General features: G+C 47.0%; 1 long non-coding RNA gene across 1 annotated transcript in view; it reads left to right on the top strand.

Annotated features, from left to right (window-relative positions):
* The window catches only part of LOC110350695 (uncharacterized), a 47,583-nt gene that overhangs the window by 4,836 nt on the left and 25,482 nt on the right, over positions 1-17,265 (top strand). The window contains exons 2-3 of the long non-coding RNA XR_002397424.2: positions 5,572-5,680; positions 8,180-8,386. This is a non-coding gene — a long non-coding RNA (uncharacterized LOC110350695). The remainder of the gene's footprint in view (positions 1-5,571; positions 5,681-8,179; positions 8,387-17,265) is intronic.

Below are 17,265 nucleotides of genomic sequence, written 5' to 3'. Positions count from 1 at the left end.
GTTTGGGCTCTTTAGAAGGCATCTCACTGGCTGGTATAAATTAATTCTTATACCTCATGCATAGAGTTCATGCTGTTTCGGTTTCCAATCCAGACTGCTTTTCCAGGTTCTCGTATCAGGCATTGAATCTAGTCCACAGATTAGGCAAGTTCAACATGGACAAGAGTGGAGAGACTCAGTGCGCTACTCATTGCCTGGGGGTATGCTGGTGGGGTTCCATTATTTTTTTTAACAGAAGACATCACTGATTTTAAAAAATATGTAATGCCAAGATGGCATATCAGTTAGGGTAAGGCTGAATTGCTGTGACAAAGAAACTCAACAATAATATGACTTCAAGAATAAAGCTTATACATCTCCTACCTAACAGTTCAGATAAACCTTTGAGCTAAGTCTCCCAACCCCAACCCTGGGTCAGGGACACATCCCCCTCAAAGGCCGCCAGACCCTGACAAACTGCTTCTGAATATGACAGGGAATTCTCCACTCAGCCCAAGGCTGAGCAGTGGCATCTATCGGAATGAGAGTGTCCATTTCTCCATTCTGCAGACATGTTCAGAGTTGGCCCAAGCTAACTGGGTGGATGGGCATTCTCGAGCATTGTGGCATTGCAGACTATGGGGGTCTTGAGAGGCCCCTAGATCTCAGGGAGTCTTTGCATTGCTTGAGGCCTTGGAAGAGGTCCAGATGCTCTTTCTTCTCCAGCAGAAGCGCTCATCATGCTTTGTGCCAAGCCTCTCCCACCCTTGAGATGGAATCACGAGTTTCAGGCTGACACTGAGCATGGAAACATATGTGGTTCATGATGGTTAAAGAGTGGTACCTCCATTTTTGTTGTTAGTCTTTTATTGTTCTGCTCTTTTAGAGGAGTTGGTTCATTTTCATGTTCATTTACTGAGAAATTCACAGCAGGAAACGGAAGTCTGAGACCCACAGACCCTTTCTGAGAGAAGCCACGGATGGCAGCTTGGTGCCATGCCAGCCCAGGGAGGGAATGATGCCAACACCCTGCCCAGAAGCTCTGCCCCTCCAACAATGGGCACCTATGTGCATTGCATTATTCTTTCTTAGAAGAAGCAATGGAAATCATGTTATCTGCAGGAGATGGGTGGGATTGGAGACCATCATGTTAGCCAAACAAGCAAGACTTAGTCAAATGTCACGTTTTCAGTCCTATGAGGACTCTAAAAAAACTCGGAGAAATAGAAAAAAAGAAAGAGATCAAAGGAAAATAGAGGGCAGATTTTCAGAGAAGGGAAAGAGGAGTGATGGAGTGAACAGAATCAAAACATGTTACACACATGTCTGGGTGTGCCAAAATGAAACCCATTGTTCTGTGTAACTAACGTAACTAATAAAATAAAAAGAAAAGTAAAAAGGTAAGTAATATTAGAAATAAAACAAAAAGAAACAGTGGTGAAAGGAGAAGGTTGTTTGCTTTCTTGGCAAAGTGAAAACCTGGCAAACGCGTACTTCTCTCCGGTTTTTCCCTCTTCTCTGTGAGACCCGTCATTAGGTCCACTGCTCTGCACGCAGGCTTTCCACGGCATGCGGCTGGGGTGAGCTGGCTTAGGGGAGTCGCTTTTGCAGAGCGCCAGCTTGCTGTGAGCTGACGCTTGCTTCAGCCTCCTCTGGCGTTGCATAGCGAGGAGCAGGTGGGTCCTGGCTGGCACCGCTGTGGATGTGGACGGCAGGTACCGCTGAGCCCCGGAGCAGCGGGCACCACACAGGGCCTGTGAGCAGGGCCGGAGACGCCTCTGGAGGGAGAGCTTGGGGCGGGGTGGGGGGACTCCTCATGTCCGGGTCCTCCTCCTCTTCCTCCCGGGTTCTTGTAGGAATCGTGGGGGCCCCGGGGAAACGATTCCTTCAGGGGCCAGTTTATTCAGCGGAAGTTAACTTGCTTGTTTTTAAATAATCAGGGTCCGGATACCAGATTTTTAATTTTAGAAAACTCAAAAATAAAGCAAAAAGATAAATAGAAGTTTCAGTAAAAAATAAAAGCAGCAACAGCAGAAGCTTCACTCTTTTGCCTCTTGTGCACAAAAATGCATGATGTGGAGCTTTTGGAGCCCAGAACTGAAAAACAGAGAATTCACGAAATGGATTTGCAGCTGTGCTGGAGGGGGGTCCCGCATCGCTTCACTGTGTCATCATCGTTCTCCATGGTTCTGGGGCAGGACGCTGCAGAGGTATTAGCAGGAGGTAAGAAACCAGAATCATATTCCTGGGAGAAAAATCTCCCTGATTTGCAGGAAGATCCTGGATCTGACTTATGGCTTCTAAGTCGCCAAGGTCAGTTCGGGAATAGAATAGGCCTCGCTGGGTTTTGCTGGCTCCTCCTGCTCCCCCTCTTCCCCACCCTCCAAGGGTAACTTCGGTTTCTTCAGAATAATATTTTGTTTTGTTTTTGTGGGGTTTTTTGGTACCGGGGATCGAACTTGGGTCCTTGTGCTTGCAAGGCAGGCGGCGGAAGCACTGAGCTAAATCCCCGGCCCCGGAGTTATAGTTAAGCAGCAGCCATCTTGCCCATTTGTCTGCAGAGTGACCCACTGGGCCACATGTACGGGGGACTCTGGGAGACTGGCTGCCCGGAGACTGGGGTATGGGTGGGTGTGAGTGGTGTACACTTGGAGACCGGAAGGTCTTGGTAAACGTAATTTAAAAATCTTAAAGGAAGGGAGGGACAAGAAAAAGAAAAAAGAGAATGGAAGGAAAAAAAATGGAAACAAAGCTTTTGTAAATAAGGAGGGGAAGAAGGGTTGAAGAGAGGGGAGGGACATGGAGAAAAAAAGAAGAATCACGATCTATCATGTACAGCTCCAAATTCCCTATGATGAGTGTGATCTTTATGTGCATCTAAAATGTACCAACCAAATAAATTTGCCATGAAAAAAATCTTAAAAGCTGCAGCCAAAGCCCACAGCTGTGTGAGAGGGTGGCGAGCAGAGGTGTGCTGTGTGCCCACCCGGGAGGGCCAGGACCCTCAGATGAGCCCTGGGGCGGCCGTCTGGGAACGAAGCAGAGGGACCATGGTTTCTGCCAGGGCGGGACTGAGGAGAGAGAGTCTCCTCAAAGGCAAGGCTCGCTGCTACCTGTCCTGTGATGGGGAGGCACCTGTGGGGAGCCCTGGGGAGCCGAGCAGGAAAGCTGGATCCTCCAAAGCACAGCAGGCCGTGCGCTTCTGCCACGTAATGCCCGGGGGACCCTACAGCCGCACTGTGGAGCTGCCAGGAGCCCTGTCCCCAGGGATCCCGGCCAGCACTGCTGCTTCTAAAGGAGTAGACAGAGCTCATGCAGCCTTCGCATCAGTTTTAGTTCTTTTATCATCTGATTGTGAAATAGTTGTAAAACTACAGCAAAGAAAAAGGATTGGAGAAACCCTAAGCGAGTTTCCATACACCTGAAAAATAGAGCTTAGGTGTATGACAAGTGTCCTGTGCTATGGAGGATGCTGGGAGGCTGAGGCGGGAGGGTGGCAAATTCAAACCAGGCCGAGCAGTCTATGTGTGTGGGAATCTAGTGGCTGTCCAGGCTCCAGGGATTGGACGTCTCCAGGTGGGAACCAGGCAACTAGATGTTCACAGAACCAGATCTCTCCCTCTACCTTTAGTGGTGGAGTTGATCTTCCAAATCCTTGTCTTCAGCCCAGACACAGTGTGGGTGTTGAAGGTTCACATCCAGGCACTCCTGAGCTCTGTGATGTCTTATTGGCAAAGCTCAACATATTTAAAGAATTCTTTTGCCGGGGATTTAGCTCAGTGGTTCCGGCACCTGCCTCGCAAGCAAAAGGTCCCGAGTTCAATTCCCGATACAAACCGCCCCCCCCAACCCCAAATTCTTTTCCAACTGAGTCAAAAACCTAGTACTTATTCTGGGTTCTTTCCTCTTCCCTTCAGTCACCATATTTGGCCAACTTCTGGAATCCCCCTCCCACAGCCCTCTCTGTCCCTTCCCTGTCATAGCCTAGCTCAGGCCCCTCAGTGGCTGTCACCAGGGCCATCCAGGTAGTGACCTTCTGGAAGTTCCCATTGGCCACACCACTCCCATGCTTTACCCGTCCCCACAACATCAGTTGTCATTAGGGAAATGCAGATGAGAGGCCGTGCACACCCATCGGAAGGGCTAAGACAAAAGTAGTGACACCACCGAATGCTGGTGAGGATGGGAAAATCTGGATCACTCATACAGTACTGGTGGGAATGTAGAATGGCATAGACTCTCTGGAAAACAGTCTGATGGTTTCTTAAAAACCTAAAACTTCGATGGCCATAGCACCTTACAGTTGTACTTACCCCGGTGATTTCCCGGGGTGGGGGTGCTGTTTCCATGAAAACCTGTACACAGATGATCCCTGTGGCTTTGTTCCTGACAGTCAGACTGTCCTTGGAGCCCGGCTGTCTTCCATAGGTGAATGGTTAAGCAAACCGTGAGACCTCTGGACCCTGCAGTCCTATTCCACAGAGGAGAGCATTGCTGATGTGTGCTATACATAAAGGGATGAATGGCCAGGAAGTGATGCTGAGCATAAGAGAAGTAAACCCACAGTATGTGTGAGTGTATGAATGTGGTCACACAACACTGTGAAAATGACAGCATGCTGTAAATGGAGACTAGTTAATGGTTTCCAGGCATTTGGGGTAGGGGGCAGGGAGGAAAGTTGTGTTTATTATTATTATTATTATTATTATTTTTTGGTACCGGGGATTGAACTCGGGACTTCCCGCTTGCAAGGCAGGCGGTGGAACCACTGAGCTAAATCCCCGGCCCCTGTGTGCTTATTATTAATGGCAGCAGGAGGGATCTTCGTGTGAGGGTGGATATAAATCCAAAAGACACCATCAAGCACAATAAAACCTGGGAATCAGAGCAAGATGTGGGAGGATTGTATATGTGTCAATATATATGTGTGTCATTGTCCCATACTTTTGCAAAATGTTACCATTCAGGGAAACTAAGTGTACAAGAGATTTCTTTACTGTTTCTCATGACTGCATGTGCATCCACAGTGATCTCCATTTGTCAGTTTAAAAACATTTACATTTATTAACAAAATTTTTATTGTAGTAAAATGTATGCAACGTAAAATTTGCCACCCTGACCATTTTTAACCTGCAGTTCTGTGGCTTTAAGGACATTCTTCTCATGGTTGAGTGACCATCATAGTCTCCCATCTCGAGGACTTTTTTGTCTTCTCCAACTGGAGCATTGTGCCATCTAAATACTTCTTATTCCTCCTGCCCCGTTAATTTTTATTTACCTGAGAAAAACCTTCACATCAGAACTCCTCCTGAGGCCCGCATCCCCCAGGACAAGCTGTCTCAGGGCCCCTCCTGTGACCTCGCTTTACTTCCTACTCCGGACACCCAGCCTCTCTCTGCCTTTCCGACTCCTACTCCGTTGCAGGGCCCCAGAAGGGGTTTTAGCAGCGCGTTCACAAGGCCACACGTTCTGTAAATTTGCAGAAGTGAGAGACACGCACTGCAATCAGCAGTCATTTCCGGTATTTTCTCCACCGGCCGGAAGTTGTTGACTATTTCGACTCTTAGCCTCTGTGGCATGGTTTCTTTTTAGGTCTGGCAAGCCTGGAGTTTTCTTTCATGAGTCTGTTGTGAGGATGTCTGCCTGCTATGGAGCTGTTCAAGCCTCACAGTATGGGACGATGTGTCAAGACCTATGAAAGGTATTTTCAAAGACTTGGAAGAGAGGAGCCTGAACGTAAATGAGAGGCAAAAAGTTTACTCAGAAAGTCAATAAAGCTTGAATATGCATTCTTCTTGGAATCGGGAAATAGGTTCTGGAATATTTCAATAACAGAAGTGAAAAATTACAGACTCTGATTTGGACGTAGATGAAAGCAACCTTAATTTGTTATCATTAAATTTATTTATTAAAGGATGGAGTGCTGGGCAGGGTAGAACATGCCTGTAGTCCCAGTTACTGTACTTAGAAGGCAGAGGATCCGCTGAGCCCAGGAATTTGAGAGCAACCTGGGCAACAGAGTGAGACCACATCTCTTAAGAAAACAAGGAAGGGAGGAAGAAGGAAGGAAAGAAAGGAAGAAAGGAAAGAAAGGGAGAAAGAAAAAGAGAAAAATAAATGCAGGTGAACTTGATTTTTATGAACAAAATATGCTCAAAATAAACACCAAAATCAGTAGAAAACATTCTGGCTTTTAAAAAAATTATAGAAAATTTAAGAAATATATTTAAAGAAAAAATTCAGTAAGAGAAAGATAGTATACTACTTCTAATAAAAGTAATGATTAAGATCTTGGGTACTTTGATAACCCAGTTAATTGTGAGGACCAAATCATGTGAACACATTGGAAAAATTTTTAAGTTTTTTGCTGATTTCCCCCAAATCAGTGACATCAGCAAGATAAACTTTTACTATTCACAGTACCAAGAAATCAGCCACAACTGGCCAATGAGTTTCATCAATTCAAAGACTTCAGAGACTATCAAGATTAGTGATTAGTCAACCCCGAAGTCTCCTGAAAAATCATAGCTCCTGTACAACCTGGGAAGCTTTTTGTTGTACAAACATGTCAGGAATTACTTGGGACGTGGAAGGATTTTTTTTTGGAAACTGTTAAGAATAAAAATAAAGTTTCGATCTACCTTGTCCTTCAACTGAATTATCTGTTTTCTGTGTAGATCAGATATTATCTCCTGCTAGGAAGAGGTGATCAAAGAGTGTGTGGGATAAATACCTGAGCATAAAATCATTATGGGTAGTCAACAAAAGGATTAAGTAGTTTTTCTGTATAGTGTAAGATTTGTGATCAACTGTTACAAAATTTGTAATTTATGGTATCTTTTTCTTATTCTAAGTCAGTATTCATTTTTGTACCAAATTTTGTATTTTGATGGAGGGTCCTCAAATTTTATTAGCTTCGGGTCCTTCAAAAATCTGAATCTCCCCATCTCCCCCACGTCTTAGCTGCATAATTCCCAGACATCCCAGAAGACTCCTGTCTAACATCACCCCTCCAAATGCCTTAGAAAAATAAAACCAAAAGCCTTTGGTTATACTTTTTCTCCCCCGAGAACCAGTCTGGTACACTGGACAAAAATCCAGACTCAGGGCCCTGGCAGTGGGGGCTTGAATTCCAGCAACCTGGCCCTGCAGAGTTGTGACCTCAGGTAAGTTATTTACACTCTCTGTGCTTCAATATTTCTCTGGTAAAACAGGTCCAAGAATTGGACCAGGGATTTAGCTCAGTGGTGCTGTGCCTGTCTTGCAAATGCAAGGTCCTGAGTTCGATTCCCAGTACCAAAAAAAAAAGAACAGTGCCTAACTCAGCACTATGGTGAGGATTAAATAGCTTTATGTGCCTGGACATGCTGGCCAGGTGTCCCCAATACTTAGCTGCAAGACTCACACATGGCTGGTACCCAATAAAGGGCAAGTTAATTTGAGTTCGTGACCTGGTTGGAAAGAAAGGCTGAGGCACATGGCTTATTTAGATATGACCTTCAGTAAATTAATTCAGCTCTCTGGTCTTGGGCTCCTTTCCCATAAATAGTGGCTTCCAAATTGGGAGCCTTCATAGTTCTCAAATTCTATGATGTAGTAAAGATAAGACTACATCTAATTTTATTACTCACTGGAGTGAACATTTAGTGAAGTTCAAAAATTGCTATTCCCTTGACCGTTTCTGGATGTTGCTCTTCATTCTGATTCCTTAAATATTTTCTGTAAGCAAGCAGAATATAAATAGTAACAGGATATCCCAGCTCTAGACCTTGTGTCCATTGTCATCTTATTACCAACACTCATTGGCCTTTAATATCTTTCTTTTCCTTCCATTTAGCAGTATCCATAGTGTTTTGCATTTTTATAAATTTTGAGATTTGGGAGCGGTGCACTTTTGATGGGCAATTTTATGTCCTCTTGGCTGGCTGCTGGTGCCAGCTGGTGAAACACTAGTCTAGATGTTGCTCTGAAGGTCAGTTTTAGATGTGACTAAGAGTGACAGTCCCTTGGCTTTCAGCAGAGCCGAGCACCCCCATAATAGGCTGAATCTCATCCCTGCAGTTAAAGGCCTCAGTGCAGAGACTGAGGTTTCCCAAAGAAGAAGAAATTCTGTTTCAAGCCTGAAACAAAATCCCAGCCCTGATGATGAGAGTAAGAACAGCTTCCATTTCTTAAAATAAATCTCTCTTTATGTACACAGCTGTCCCTCAGTACCCACGGAGGACTGGTTCTGTGACCTTCAAGGAAATCAGACTCTGAGATGCTGCAGTCCCATGTATAGAGTGGAGCAGCATTTGTGTGTAACTGATGTTCATCCTCCCAGAAGTCCTCCCTAGAGGATGGACACACCTACCATGATGGAATCACTACGGAAGAAGTTGTCATCTGCATTGCTTAGGGAGTGATGGTAAGAAAAGGTCGACATATTCAGTACGAAGGGTCTCGCTGTGTAGCCCAGGTAATCCTCCTGCCTCAGCCTCCTGAGTGCTGGGATTACAGATGTGTGCCACTATGTGCAGCTGAAAGGTTTTTGTTTTTCCCTGAAATTTGTTTTATTTTTTTGGTACTGGGGATCGAACTCGGGTCTTTGTGCTTGCGAGGCAGGTGGCGGAACCACTGAGCTAAATCCCTGGCCTAAAGTATTTGGGGTTTTTTTTGGTACCAGGGATTTCCTGAATATTTTTAAATAAGGTTGATTGAATCTACAGACATGGGCCCAACTGCATATATGGTTGTTTCTCTGGGAATCCTGGACTCACGTAGCATTAAACAGGTTGAGGCCTATCAGGCTTATGTGTCCATTTCTCCATCTGCCCAGCCGTGACTGGGATGGCTCTGGAAAAAAGGGACAGGACTTGTGTACCAGCACGGGGAACATGACGGGTTCAGCCTGTGGCTCCCTGAAAAGCCACCAGGACAGTGCTGTGGGAACTCGGACATGCGGAAGTTTGGTTAAACACAGCCGGCTTTCCTGGGAACTCGAGCCTGCCCTCCACCAGCCAGGGCAGGACTCGAGGCTCAGCAGGACGTTCCCAGGGCGTGTGACCTTCTTCTTGGGGGTGGGGGGTGGGCCCTCCATGGCACCATGTCCAAGTTGGGTTGTTTTAAGCGTTTTTGATTTGTGAGGTGTTTTGAATGAGGGAGGGCTGCAGGCCAGGGCCTGCTTTGGAGGTGGAGGTGGAGAGAGTAAAAGTGAGGGGGTTGCAGTGTTCAGCTCCCAGAGGCTGAAGAAAATCTTGACTCTGGCCTTCCAAGTGCGGAAGACCACAGACAAATTGAGGAACTTCTTTGACCTCCCTCCCTCCTTTTTTCTTTTCTTTTCCTTCCCCTCTGCCTCCTCTTTCTTCTTCTTCCTTTCTCCCCCCCCCCCCTCCTCCTCCTCCTCCTCCTCCTCCTCCTCCTCCTCCTCCTCCTCCCCCCCCCCCCCCCAGGGCCTTCTCATTGAGCTATATCCCCAGCCCTTAAAAAGAATTTTGAGGGCTGGGGATTTAGCTCAGTGGTTTCGCCGCCTGCTGTGCAAGCATAAGGACCCGAGTTTGATCCTTGGTACCAAAAAAAAAAAAAGAATTTTGAAAAATCTTTTAAAGGCAGGGTCATGATAAGTTGCCCAAGCTAGGCTTGAAGTTTTACTGTCCTGCCTCAGCCTCCCAGAGTGCTGGGACTACAAGTGTGCACCACCACACCTGCCTTCATTTCTTACCTGTCAAGTGGAGAGGATCTTTCCTTGAAAGATCGAGGTGAAGAGTGAATGAGATCGTGCAGGGCCCTGGTCAGGAGGCAGGAGTGCAGTTAATGCCAGAGAGCATTTCAGGGCGCCCTCTGTCTTTCTTGCATGTCTCCTCTTAAAGACAGTGGGGCACTGACTGCCCCTTCTAAAACCAAAATGCAGACCATTCCAATCAATGATTTCCAAGCTGTGGCTGAACCTTCCCAGGAGTGAGGAAAGAGCCCACCTCTCGGGTGCTGCCCTGTCACACCAGGGCCCCACTCTGATGTGGCCCGAGTCTCTGCTCTCACCAGGTGTCCCTGTGTCAGAGGTCACTCAGAGCCGCCAAGCTGCTGGGGCTTCATGGAGTCATAGCAGTGCTTCCTGTGAGTGAAACAGCGAGGTCTTTGTGGTCAGCGGGATCAGCTTGAACTCTGGTGCCTGAGTTGTGCTTGAGCCTCAGTTTCCTTATTGTGCACAAGGAAATCAGACCTGCCTGGTTCACACCTGGGAGCTGATGTTTACAAATGGTCTGGCCTTAGGTTCAGCCTAGGGCTCTTGTTAAAAATACAGTTTCCCTGACCTCACTCCAGAGCTACTGAGACAGAATCTTCCAAGGTATGGTTTAGGAGTATATATAGCTGCATAGCTCTGATAGATTTTGTATATCCACTTTTATAGAAACATCATTCACAGCCAAAAGGTGGAAGCAACCAGTGTCTGCCAACAGGTGAATGAATGGGAAAACATAATGTGGTATATGTATGCAATGGAATACTACTCAGCTACAAAAAGGGAAGGAAATCCTGACACATGCTATAACACAGATGATAGTGGACACATTACAGTAAGCAAAATAAGCCAGTCACAAAAAAGACAAGTATTATATGATCCCACTTCCCTGAGGTGCCTAGAGGAGTCAAATGCATAGAGGCAGAAAGAATGGTGGTTGCCAGGGCCTGGGGTGGGGATGGGGGAAATGGAGTTAGGTGGCAGAGTTTCAGTCAGGAATGATAAGAAGCTTCTGGAAATAGATGGTGGTGATGGCTGTGCACAGTACGAATGTACTCACATCATTCAGTAAGCTGAAGTGCTTGATTTTAATTTGTGTACATTTCACTGAAGACATTAAAAAAGCCACACAAGCTGTGCTAACACAGTGAGTCTGGGCACTGGGCTTGTGACTCTGCCTCCATTCCAAATCTTGTGCTGTTCTTTACAGCCCTGCTTCTCCTGCAGCCTGCCTTTCCACCCTGCCACCTTGAGGTGGGCCTGCAGCCAGTGGGGCAGCCTAGAAGTGGAGGGGCCGGTGCTCCCAGCAGGCCCTGCGGCAGCAGCTCTGCAAGGCAGAAGGGTTCCCCTGCCAGCAGCTGGCAACGCCCATCTCCTGCCTGTCCTGCTGTTGCCACCAGCCCTCAGGCCATGGAGGGCAATGACAGCCAGACTTGGGGAGAGGAGAGCCATCCCGCGCAGGTTCTGAGTCCGAGCTTTCCCTGTCCACCCGGGCTGTTAGCTTGGACAGCGGCCTGTGTGTCTCCTTCTCCCCTCCTTGGAGAGTTTGGGGAAATGTAAGCCTGCCGCTTTCCTCCGGGGAGACAAAGCACCTCGGGCCGTGGTGCCCTGGAAAGGCCAAGAAAGAAAGAAGTGCAGAACCCCAGGGACCTGCTGCTCCCCAGCCGCCATCTGCCAAGGATAGGGTCCAAGCCACGCTTTCCCCTTTCTCCCAGCTGGAGATGTTGCCCTTGAATCAAGATAGAGTTAAATACCTCTAAATAATTGATCACTCTCTCGAATTGGTGTTCCCGACCTGCTTGCGTTTTTCTGGGTGCCTTTGCTGGTCTTTTTATCTTTTTAATTTACATGTGGTATTAACAGTGTAGGAGCATGTGCGTGACCACACACACCCATGCTCACACTCAGCAGAGGGGCTGCCCTTCCTTCCCTCTTCAGGTCCCACACTGGGAAGTTAGCGCCTCTTCCCTGCTCTTCTTGGACTGGAAAGAGCGTTGGCCAATCCCAGAGTTAGGCCTGATCGGAGTGCAAGGGCCTTCTACTTTGTTCAGTGGCTTTGACAGGCACTGGGTCCCAGCAGACTTTAAATAGAGCGATGATACTTTCTGTGACAAAGAGTTCCAATGGAGAGAAATTTGGGCTGGAAAAGGGAATGCGGCAACTTTTAATTCAGCCAGGGGATTTCCACAGAAGGGGAGCAGAAAGCTCTCTTCTGTTAGTTCCAGGAGGCAAAGTTCCTGAAACAGGAGGCCCCTGGGCAATTGGAGCCCTTGTTGCGAAGTAGGTGGCCCCAGAAAAATGGGGAGCAGGGCAGGGAGAGGCCAGGTGCTAGGGTCTTTTGTGAACACTCTGAGTGGATGTATAAAGGAAAATAAGAGCAGAATGTCTCTGTCTACAAAAAGTTTGTGGAAGATCAAGGAAGGATCAATAGAATCTATCTGAGGAGGCGAGCAGAGACAAGGGAGGGGTAGATGGGAAATTCACCTGTGCTGCTTTCATTTCTGAATCAAATTTGTGGCATTTGCATGCGTTACTTATTTAGAAAAAACAATGAAGAGGTCAACCCACAAATATAGAAATTGGGGCAGATGGCATGCATTTATTGTGGTGAGCAAAAATAAATCAGATATGCTTAGATCAGGAGATGATTATTTTCTTGGGTTATAAAATTTTTATGTCTTATAAAGACAAAAAATGGCTGTATCTGTACATCAGCAATCATAGATTATTGCCATTGTCACTGGGTGTAACCCAGGGTTCCTCAACCTTGGCACTGTTGACATTTGGGTAATTCTCTGTTGTGTTGGGAGCAAGTCCCCTTGCAGGATGGCTTCAGCAGCCCCTGCCCCCAGAGTAGTACCTCCCCAGTCTTATCAAACTGAGGGTTTTATGTCTTCAGCAGGATGGGGAACATAAGTTGTGGGGCTGAGAGCAAAATAAAAATATGGGGCCACTTGGACAAACATCTATTAAGAATATCAAGATAAAGGGCTCAGTGGTAGGACGCTTGCCCAGCATGCATGAGGCCCTGGGTTCTATTCCCTGTACCTGAAGCTATTCTAAGCTCAGCACCCCACGTGACCATACAACTTCCATACCCTTAGAGATGACCCCAGTCTCCAGACATTGCCAAATGTCCTCTGGGGGACCAAATTGTCTTCACTGAGAACCACTGGTCTAAACGAATCCATTTAAGTTTATATACATTTGGTCAGAATCATAGTGCGACTTAAAAAAAAGAATAAAATTACATAAAGTGTTTAAAAACTGTAGACTGTCAACTGACAGAAGGCTTGGATGGCAGCCAAATTTGGCCCACCATCTGTTTTTATAAATAAAGCTTTATTGGAACACAGCCATGCCCATTTGTTGACATACTGGCCGGTGCTGCTTTTGTGCCACACAGCAGAGCTGAGAAGCTGCAGCAAAGACCATATAGCCCTGAAAGCCTAAAATATTTATTGTCTGGCCCTTTACAGCAAAATCTGCCAACCCTGTTCTGGGTGATTGAGTTTTCAATGGAGTTGCTGCTGGTGGTGGAGGAGTAGAGTTAGCTAGGAGCCCCTGAGGTGTGTGGTTTTCTGGTTTCCATTATCCACCCGAGAGAGAGCAGTTAGGGTTCTTGTCGGGAGGTGTAGAAAACTGCTCAGCTATTTAAGCAAAGAAGAGTTTACTAGAAGGATAGGGGGGTGCTCACAGAATCAGTGGGTGGCTTAATTAATGCCTTAATAGTGTGCAGAGCGCAAAGGGGCAGGACATTGCTCTTATTTAATATTCTGCGCCTCAGCTCAGCTGGGGCCCAGAGGGTGTTCGGGCGAAAGTCATCAGCACAGAGAGCATGTGGGTGGTAAAAGAGTTGTAAGGTGGGCAAAAGATAGAGGACAGGTTAGTTTTTATTTTATCCAGACAGGTGCACTTCATTCTTAATATGCTTTTGCATTGCACCCTCTGGTTTTTCATTTAAAAAATATTACATTTCTGGGGGAAAGTGTTTGGTGAAAGCAGTTGAAAGGATGAAGGCTTGATAAAAGCTCAAGTAGTTTTGTATGAGTAATAATAATTATTATGATGGTTTCCTGCCTAAGCCTTCTCAGTGGGTAATATTTGCAAATTAAACACACTGTAAAATATTCAGCCCCCTGCCACAATCTTGGTTGATTTGCATAATCCCCCTGTACGGGTTCTGGGGTGAACTATTCCCTAATTAATTATTAAATTCCCATCTGTACTGTGTGAACAAGCTAATGAAATTCCAGCAGCCCCTGAAGAGCCAAGTACCATCCGCTCCTGGAGAAGGCTTGTGGTTTTTCCAGCCCGGGGTCCTTCTTGCAGCCGGGAGTCCCTTCTTAAGCACCTCCCCCCAGGACAGTTGGAGATTTGGCTGGTGACAGAAATGCTCTGACCTTCCTGTGACCCAGGATTCCACGCTTCTGGTCTCAGCCCCATACCACACACAGCCTGGCCACCGAGGGATCTCCAGTGGCACATCCGATGTGGCTTTATAAGGACATTTTCAAACTCATCCTAGGTTGAGTTTATGGACAGCCCTTAAGGTTCATGGCTATTCCCCCATTACCTCATTTTGGGGTGGGTTTTTCCATATGGCAGAACATCAGTTTTATTCTCTAGTCATTTAGCTACTTTTTTTGTTTTTCCAAATTTTTGGATAAACCCACAGCATCCTCCCTGCAGCTCTGGGAGTTACAGGCCCAGAACACTTGCAGGAAGAGGGGTGGGTGACCCACCAGGCAGCAATGGTGGGGCCAGGTGCAGGGGCCTGGGGGCTCTGGGTTAAGGCAGAATCCCACCCGGAAAACATGCTTGCCTTCCTTCTTTCCTTCCTCCCTCCCTCCCTCCCTCCCTCCCTCCTCCCTTCCTTCCTTCCTTCCATCCTTCCTTCTTTCCTTCCTTCCTTTTCTTTTCCCTTGTGATACTGGGGATTGGACCCAAGACCTTTGCACAGAGCTATATCCCCAGTCCATTTAAACATTTTTCATTTTGAGACAGTCTTGCTAAGTTGCTAAGTTGCCCAGGGAGGGCTCAGACTTGCAATCCTCCTGTCTCAGCCTTCCACAGTGCCGGCACTATAGGCATGGGCCTCTGGACCTGGGAGGAAAATGGGCTTTCTGAGGCATTGCACTGTGGGCCACACAAGTGGTTCTTGTTTGAGGGTCGGTGTCTTTGGAAGAATTTTTCTATGAAAAATCCCATCATAAGGCTGGGGATTTAGCTCAGTGGTTCCACCGCCTGCCTTGCAAGTGCAAGGTCCCGAGTTTGATCCCCAGTACCAAACAAACAAACAAACAAAATCCCAGCATTTACTAGTCAGTCTTGTCTTTAGACGTAGCAAGGAAAGTTGACCTTCTAATTGCTGATAGCTAAGCTTTCTTGGGGTCCCGGCTTGTCCAGCTTCACCATGCACTCGGACTACCCAGGGGTTTTGTTGGCGCACTCAGTGGGTCTGGAGTGAGGTCCGGGTTGTACCCCTTTCAGGACCTCACCTCACAGCCAGGGCTGCCACTGCTGCTTCACGGTATGGGGAGGCTGGGAGACAGGGTGTTCCTGTGAGCAGGGAGGAAATCGGACTCACAGGTGAATGGGAAGATAAAACGTGCCGAGCTGGACTGTATGTTTAGATTTTAATTAGATTCACAATTAACAGGGATTAGAGCAAAGGTAGCATTACAACTTATTCTTCTGCGGATCATGTTTTTCATTTCACCTAAGCCTTTGTTGACATTTGGAAGGGGATCTTGGTTCTGAGCTTCTTTCGTCTGAGCCTGCTGTTAACCCCATGCAACCATGAACTTTTACACACAGGTGAGAGTGACTTCGAGGAAGTCTTCTAATCTCTTTGAGGCTCTTTTCCCACCTGTAAAGTGAGCTGAACACAGCTGGCATTCCTGGGTATGGACTCTGGAAGGACAGTGACTTGGGTTCAGATCCCAGCTTTGTTGCTCAGGGTGCCTGGCTTGTCCCGGCCTCAGCCTGTTCAGCTGTACCATGAGGCCCGGTCAGGATCTGCCTGGGAGGGCTGCTCTGAGGGTTTGGTGAGGAAGGGTGCCCGGCCTGTGGCCAGTGCTGAGTGATGGGAGGAACAGCGTGGGCGCATCTGGGTGTGGAACCCTGGGCTTGCAGCTGGTTTACGGCAGAAACGCCCAAAGAGGAACAGGAAGTAGGGAATCACAGGAGGCTTGGGAAGTCATTTGCTCTTGCATCGCACGTCTGTGCTCACTTTTGGGCAAATACCGTGTGAGGTCCTGAGGGCACCTGAAGAGGAATCTTAAAGAGACCCCATAAGAAAGTAGCCGCAAGCACAGTTTATAATAGCTAAAGCTTGGAAACAGCCCAAGTGCCCATCGACTGGAGACTGGATAAAGAAGATGTGTTTTTTTTATAAAATGGAGTACTACTCAGCCATAAAGAATGAGAAACTAGAGTCATTTATAGCTAAATGGATGCATATCGAGGCCATCCTATTAACTGATATAAATAGGACACACATGTATAAATACCGAATAGTTTCTCTAGTGTGAGAAACTGAGAGTGTAAATAAGGATAAAAAGGATTAATAACTAATAATTGATACTTTGAAATAGGAAAAGGTCCAAAGGGTAGAGGTGGTGGGAGGAGATGGGGAAAGGAAAGAATGGAAAGGAAAAATTATGAGAAAAGAAAAAAAAAAGGAAACGATGTCTGTGTAAATAGGGAAGGGTGGAGGGGTGAAGGGAGGACAGGGAATGGGGAAAAAATAAGAACCAAGATGCATCATGTACAGGTACAAGCACCCAATGATAAATGGAAACGTATTGTATACCTAAAATGTACCACTAAAAGAATTTAAGCAAAAAAAAAGAAAAAAAAGAAAGAAAGTAGCCGCAAGGGTGAGGAAAGCAAGGTAAATGCCCTGTGGACATGAATGAACGGAGCGAGGGCAGAGGAAGGTCGGGAGGTTATTCTACTGTGCAACGTGGGACCGAGAAAGAGCAAGGAGTTAAGCTGAAGCAGTGGCCTGTTGGCGAGGGCCGCATTTCTGTTTGGCGTCTCGGAAACTCTTGTCCCCAAGCGAGGCAGCAGCGGGGGGCTGATTAAAGTCCCATGGGTGATCTGAGCTTCAGGTTCCACCCAGAGGCTGCTAACTGGTGGCCTTTCCCCCATGTTTGCTTAAAGATGGATTCGGTCCTCGGTGCTTTTGCAGACTCGGGATACTTCCCTCCAGTAAAGGACACTGAAGATTTTATATCCAAGCTCAGTTCCAACTACAAACATAAAATGAGAAATTCTGGGCCTGTGTTCCCAGGTGGCAGCGATCTGTGGGCTCGGAACCCAGCCTGGGCCCTGCAGGTGGGTGCAGTTTCTCAGTGGGCCAAGGTCCCCACTGGGCCCCCTCGACCGTTCACAGCCCCCTGCCCGGCCTCGGCAGGGGTTTTAGTTGGTGACCGAGTATAGTTTTTGTAACTTTGTCCCTGATTTTTGTCATCTAATCTGTTTGGGAGCAGAACGCTGTGTTTTAGATTTTTTGTCCCCTCCTCTCTCCTGTGACAGTATCTTCATTTCTGGACAGTGAA

This window comes from Heterocephalus glaber, unplaced genomic scaffold, assembly GCF_053883595.1.
Source record: "Heterocephalus glaber isolate CG9 unplaced genomic scaffold, H.glaber_assembly_v1.0 deba00001531, whole genome shotgun sequence".
Lineage (NCBI taxonomy): Eukaryota > Metazoa > Chordata > Mammalia > Rodentia > Bathyergidae > Heterocephalus > Heterocephalus glaber.
The sequence above is the reverse complement of the archived record's forward strand: the minus strand, read 5'-3'. Positions and strand labels throughout refer to the sequence as shown.